This window comes from Vicugna pacos, unplaced genomic scaffold, assembly GCF_048564905.1.
Source record: "Vicugna pacos unplaced genomic scaffold, VicPac4 scaffold_113, whole genome shotgun sequence".
NCBI classification, from domain to species: domain Eukaryota; kingdom Metazoa; phylum Chordata; class Mammalia; order Artiodactyla; family Camelidae; genus Vicugna; species Vicugna pacos.
The window spans coordinates 352884-359086 of NW_027328793.1; the positions used below are offsets into that span (position 1 = coordinate 352884).

General features: G+C 51.3%; 1 long non-coding RNA gene across 1 annotated transcript; it reads right to left on the reverse strand.

Annotated features, from left to right (window-relative positions):
- Positions 1-2222: 2222 nt before the first annotated feature.
- On the reverse strand, positions 2223-4324 carry LOC140694947 (uncharacterized). The gene is made up of 2 exons (XR_012070602.1): positions 3954-4324; positions 2223-3050 (listed from the first exon to the last, which is right to left on the reverse strand). It is a non-coding gene; the product is annotated as an uncharacterized lncRNA (long non-coding RNA).
- Between the last annotated feature and the right edge of the window lie 1879 nt (positions 4325-6203).

The following is a 6203-nucleotide window of genomic DNA, read 5'->3' on the forward strand; positions in this document are numbered from 1 at the left end:
TTAATATTTCATTTCGCCTTTAGGATGCTATTACAGAGTAGGTAGACATAGCTCCACTTTTTAGATATGGAAACAGGCTCAGGGAAGGTCAAGTAACTTGCCCCAAGTCACATTAATAGTAAGTTTTAGATGGATTTAAACAGGAGCCTGGGCCTATAACACGTATTCCAGCTGAGCTCTTGGTGCCACTCAGCACCACCCTCCCTCTCATCCCACCAGCACCCTCTGCCTTGCTGGGCTCCAGCTCCTCCTGGGACCATTCCAGGGGTCTGCTCCCCAGGGCCAGACCAGTGCTGGGGGAAGAGCGCCTTGGCTCGAATGCAGATACTGCAGAGAGTGGGAGTGAGTGTGGGCTGGAGCAGGGGAGGAGAGGGGATACGCTTGAGGTGAGAAGCCAGCTTCATGGGTCACCTCCAGGGGCTTCTAGGCTCTCTGGCCTCTCCCTGCCCCTCAGGATCTGCCCTGGTGCCTCCCCTCAGCCCATCTGCTGCCGTTCTTGGCCACAGAGCCTTCCTACGAGAGGTGAGCACAACCCGTTCCACTGGACACGCAGGGCTGAGTCGTTCTCTTGTCTCACCCCACACTGCTGCTTTCTGCTCACGCCACCCCCCGCCATCCCTCCCTAAGCTTCATTTATTCGCTCACTCCTCAAATGCTGTGAGGTGCCAGGTTCTGGAGAGGCAGAGATGACTATAGTTTTTTCCTGAGGACGCTGTCACAAAGTACCACCAACTGGGTGGCCTAAGGCAACAGAAATGTATCATCTCATAGTTCTGGAGGCTAGAAGTCCCAAATCACGGAGTCATCAGGGCCGTGTGCCCTCTGAAACCTGTAAGGAGCATCCTTTCTTGCCTTGTCCTGCTTCTGCTGTTGGAATTCTTGGCTTATAGATGCATCACTCCATTCTCTGCCTCCACCATCATGTGGGTTCCTCCCTGCGTGTTTCTATCTTCTCTTCGTATAAGGACCCCAGTCATACTGGACAAAGGGCCCACTCTACTCCAGTGTGACCTCATCTTAACCAATTACCTCTGCAATGACCCTATTTCCATATTGGGTCACATTCTGAGGTAGAGGGGTTAGGACTTCAACACATTTTGGGGGGGAACATAATTCAATCCATTATACTGGGTAACAGGACCCCTGCCCTCGACAAACCATCCGAGTCATTGTGATGATCATGATCATTATCTTCAAGAGTGGGCCAGAATTCTCCAGCTTCTCTAGATGAGAACAGTCTGGCCTTGTAGTCAGGCCTGAAACCAAGGCATCCTGAGACAATGTGTGTCCTCGTGGAGGGGTGTCCTGGCCTTGATGGGAGCACAGGAGCCCAGGCATAGAAGCCTCTGGAAGGGCAGCTTTCCCTGCGCAGTTCCAATGACCTAGACCTTGTCTTACAGCCACCGGAGCTCAACTGAATCTGCCCACAGGCACTGGCTCTGCTCTGTGCCAGCACTGCTGTGCTCCAGGCTTCACATGTGGTGCCTTAAAACCCGACCTCAGTTCTGCCTCACGATATCCCTGAAATGGTGAAGTCAGCTCAAGGATTACCCCAGACAGATGTGGCTCTAGCTCCACGGAGCTCATTAGGGTCCAGCCACGTACTCCAGTGGTTGCCCTCAGCTGGTCAGGGCAAAGACAGGACTGGAACTCATGCCCTCCTACCACTTAACATTGCCCCCTAGAGCCCACCTCTGGTCCCCGCCCCTCCATGCCCACCACTGCTCCGCTCCTGGCTTCATTGCTTCCTCCAGGACCAGTGTGATGACCTGCACTTTCCTCGCCAGACTCCCTGTGCACTGCTGCTGCAGCCTCTGCTTTGCACAAATCCTGCGGAACAGCCTCCCAGCTCCTTAGCCCACTGACTTTTAAAATCTGGCCTCTGGCTCTGTTTGGTCTTCTTCTCTCAACACATCATAAACTCTTGCCAGAGTGACCTATACGGAACCCTTCCCTCCTCCGCACCCTTGCCCTCAGTACCCCCTGCCCTGAATGCCATCTCCTGCTCACCCCCTGCACCCCCAGTCCTGCCCATTCAAGATTAAGCTTAGGGACACCGCCCCCAGGAAGACCTCAGATTTGCCTCCAGGTGAAAACATACTCTCTTCCTCTAATGACACAGCGCTTTATATCTCTGCCATACAAGTTTTTCTGTGTTTGCTCTCAATTATGAACCTCTCCCCTGAAGAACTTTTAAAAGAAGGCCTTTGGAGTCGGACAGCTGAGTGTTGTAATGTCTTTTATTTATTTATTTATTTTGCTTGGGCTTTTGATTATTTATGCATTTATTTCATTGTGATTACACACAAAAGTTTCAAACACACAAAAGTAGAAAGAAGAGTAAATGGACCCCTGTGTTCCCACCACCCAGCTTCAACAACTATCCACAATTTGTAAATTTAAGTATCCTTTAGATTTTAAGCTCTACTCAATCCTCTTATATTTACTGCTCAGCGGGGAGGGGAAGAGGTAGACTATCCGATTATTCATCTTAAAGCTTCTAGAAAACTTGAGCTTTTAATTCTGTAAGTTTGATGAAAATCCTGCCTCTGGGCTAAAGGCGCACGGGCGGGTGGGGAAGCGCCTCGGAGGCGGGAGCTGGCAGCTACTTCCCCAGCCTGGCTCTTTGCTGGGGAAAGGCTCCATCACTCCGCACGGCTGGGAAGGGAGACTTTCAAAGGTTAAATGTCCCCATCGTTAGCCCAGCGGTGATGCCACGTAAGATGCTATGTCCATTCCTTCCGAGAGCCTGGAGTCCGTCTGCTACCACCTGTCAACTCAAACAAAACAAGTCCCAGGTGTCATCCCTGGGAGATGATGCACGGAGTGTGCTACCTAGTTTCTCCACCAGGGGCAGCTGCGAGGGGCAGGCAGTCTTGGACCCTGACCAAGACTTCGGGTCTTTTTCAGTGAAATGTGTCCTTGTGACAGTCTTTCCTGGGTGGTGGTCCTGATTTCCAAGGGCCCAGCTAGACCAGTGTTCAGTTGAGGATCACAGACTGTTGGGAAGCCACAAAGCTCATATTCCAGTTGAGCAGAACAGACAGAATCTAGGAATAAAATATAAACCACAATAAATCATTTAACATAATTTTAAAATTCTGCTGCTGATTGAGTTCACACCATGTGACCAGAGCTCTCCCTGGAGTTGCGCCCTATGCTCAGACAGTGCGCTAAGAACTTTATAGATGATTTTAACTATTTACAACCCTGGGGGCTTCTATCTTTATTTAACAGAGGAGAAAACTGAGACTCAGCCAGACAAGCAGAGTGTGCAGGGCCAGCTGCTCGGACATGGCAAAGCCGGGACTCAGTGGCCGGGTCCGCTGGCTCCAAACCCTGGGCTTGTGGCCACAGAGCAGTGACCTCACTCCTGGGGTCCTCGGGTGATTTGTGCCCCTACTCTGCATCTGCACTGTCTGCGTCCAGCTCAGGCTTAGCGGAAGCAGTGAGCAGACTCCAAAACCGAGCGTGGTGGCAATCGTGGGATGTGGGCACTGGATGGCCTGGCTCCCATCAGCTTTGCCACTCCTGGTTGATGGCCCTCGACTCTTACCTCCTCCGTGCCTCAGTTTCCTCATCTGTAAAAGGAATCCATGACCGATAACAGTACCAACTTTACTGGACTCTTCTGAGGAATAAAGCACTTCAAAATATAAAGTGCTTACAGGGAACTATAGCTTGTAATAACCTATACTGGAAAAGAATCTGAAAAAAATGTATATATACACATAACTGAATCACTTTGCTATACACTTGAAACTAACACAACATTGTAAATAAACTATAGTTCAAATGCAAAAAAAGTGTAAAGTGCTTAAAGGAGCTATGAAGAGAGGACAAGGATCATGTGAGAATGGGAGCCAGTGTAAGATGAGTGAGTGGTGTTGCAGCCATTACTTCCTTTGCTCCGAAAGCAAACTCCGTGGTGGCCTCAGGTGAGGTGCACTTACCTCCCATCCACAGGTGGCGGGGACGTCAGCCAGGCTGGGTGACGACACAGACTCTGACAGCCCAGGTGTCTGGGCTCTCGAGTGGGACGAGGTATCTGCACTGGAGGAGAACTCCAACCATCAGGCCCAGAGAAACACAAAGAAGACAGTGACATCCCTCTGGCTTTGGCAGAACGCAGCCCTCTACCAAGGACCCCACTTGTTTTGCTCCCCCTGACATCCCCAGAGCAGCTGTGAGGGAGTCACAGCATGGGCCCCGTTATTTGAGGCTCAGGAGGGCTAAGTCTGTTACAGGGCAGGGCTGGGGCAGCAGGACTGAGCTACATGGCTGCGGGCCTCTGATGGGCTCCTGCATAAAGGGCTGGGCTCTCCCATCACAGGGTCTCCTGCGGGGCAGCGCGCAGGAGACAAAGGTTCCATTGGGGCAGGGGGAAAGGGGCAGCTGGGGGCTCTCAAGGCTTCCCTAGCACTTAATTCCCCATGCCCCACCTCCTTCCAGAAACCCAGCTCAGCATCAGGGGACACGCCTTGGCTTCTCTGACAAAGTGGTTCCACAGTTGGGCCTCTTCCTGGACAATCCTGACAGCAGGAGAAGGAAGGAAAGAATGGGGAGGGGAGAATCGGAGAGAGATGCTGTATTTGGGGAGAGGAAGTGGTAGAAAACTCTGGAGAAGGGCAGGGGCTTAGAAACAATCTGAAGGCCAAGCAGAAAAATTCCATACAATGGAACATTATTCAGCAATAACAAGAAGTGAGCTCTCAGGTCCTGGAAAGACACAAAAGCAACTTAAAGGGAGGTTGTTACGTGAAAAAGCGTCTGAAAAGGCTACGTATGTATGCTTCCAACTACATGACATTCTGGAAAAGGCAAAATTAGGGAGACGTAGAAAGATCACTGGTTGCCGGGGGAGGGGGAGAGATGAACAGGTGGAACACAGGGGATTTTTAGATCAGAGAAACTATTCTGCATGCTCTGTAAGGTGGACGGATGTCAACATGCTTCTGTCAGAACCCACATGGAGTACAAAGAGCGAGCCCTCGTGTAAACTACAGGCTTCGTTAATAATATACCGATATTAATTCATCAACGGTTAACACATGTATCACATTAATGCAAGACATTAGTAATAGGGGAAACTGTACAGGGCTTGGGGGGCTACTTTCTGCTCAAGTTTTCCATAAACCTAAAACTACTCTTAAAAATAAAGTCTATTAATTAAAGACAATGACAACAAAACAAAACAAAACACAAACAAAAGATCCAAAAAGAAAACTCAAGAGGGCTGGGCCCAGAGCAAGACCAGCGGCCCCTTGTGGCCAGGCTCCCCGAGCCGGCCCTGGATGTCAGAAGCAAAGAGGCCGAGCCCACCCTGCCTGTGAGGTGTGGCCACTGTAATGCAGCTCCCCAGCCTCTGGCTCAAACCAAATGAGCCAGAGGTCATTCAACTGAATTTCTTTTACCTCTTCACAGTTGAGGAGCCTTTTCTTCCCCCAGTTTTGGGGCAGAAATCTGGCTGCAAGGACTCGAGGCAGCTGGCTGCTGAATGCAGGTGGAGGTTTTAGCTTTAGATGAGTCAGCTCAGCAGGGAAGCACCCTTTCCAACCTGCCATGACTTTTCACTCTAACTCAGCTGCTTTGGGTCAAGGCTCAGCCCTCACAGGTTCAGTGCCTCCAGGTGCCACTCACCCTCCCACTGGAGAGACACTCCCTCAGAGTGGGCGTGGCTGACACCCAGGTACACCTGGAGCCCCCAGAAAGGACTTCCTTCTTATGCCAATGACCAGTGGTGCTCCTTGGAGCCAGGTGGCCCCAAAGGTGGCCTTTGGTGGAAAACAGGCCATCACGTCCCTGGGTTCCCACAGCGTGATGCTGGTGGTCCATGCCGTGTTCAGTGCTGGAGGAGGGCTAAGCCCTCAGAGTCCGTGGTAAACTGCAAGGAGCCGGGTCACGGCTCACATGTTCACTCTCTGTGTTGATTCTCTCTGACACACTACTTCTGGCAGCACAGGGTTGACCCATAGGCATGCGCTTTGGACTGAGCGTGGATCTTGTCTATTTACTTACTAGTTGAGTGACCTTCATGTGAAGCTCCCTCAGCCTCAGTTTCCTCGGCTGTGAAATGGGCATCATCATCTTGGTCTCACAGGGACCTCAGTGAGAACCCAACGCAAGGAAGGGAAGGGTGCCTGGTGGCAGTTAACACGTGCTCCCGGCCCCCAACACCCACCGACAAAGAAGGACCCTCCCTC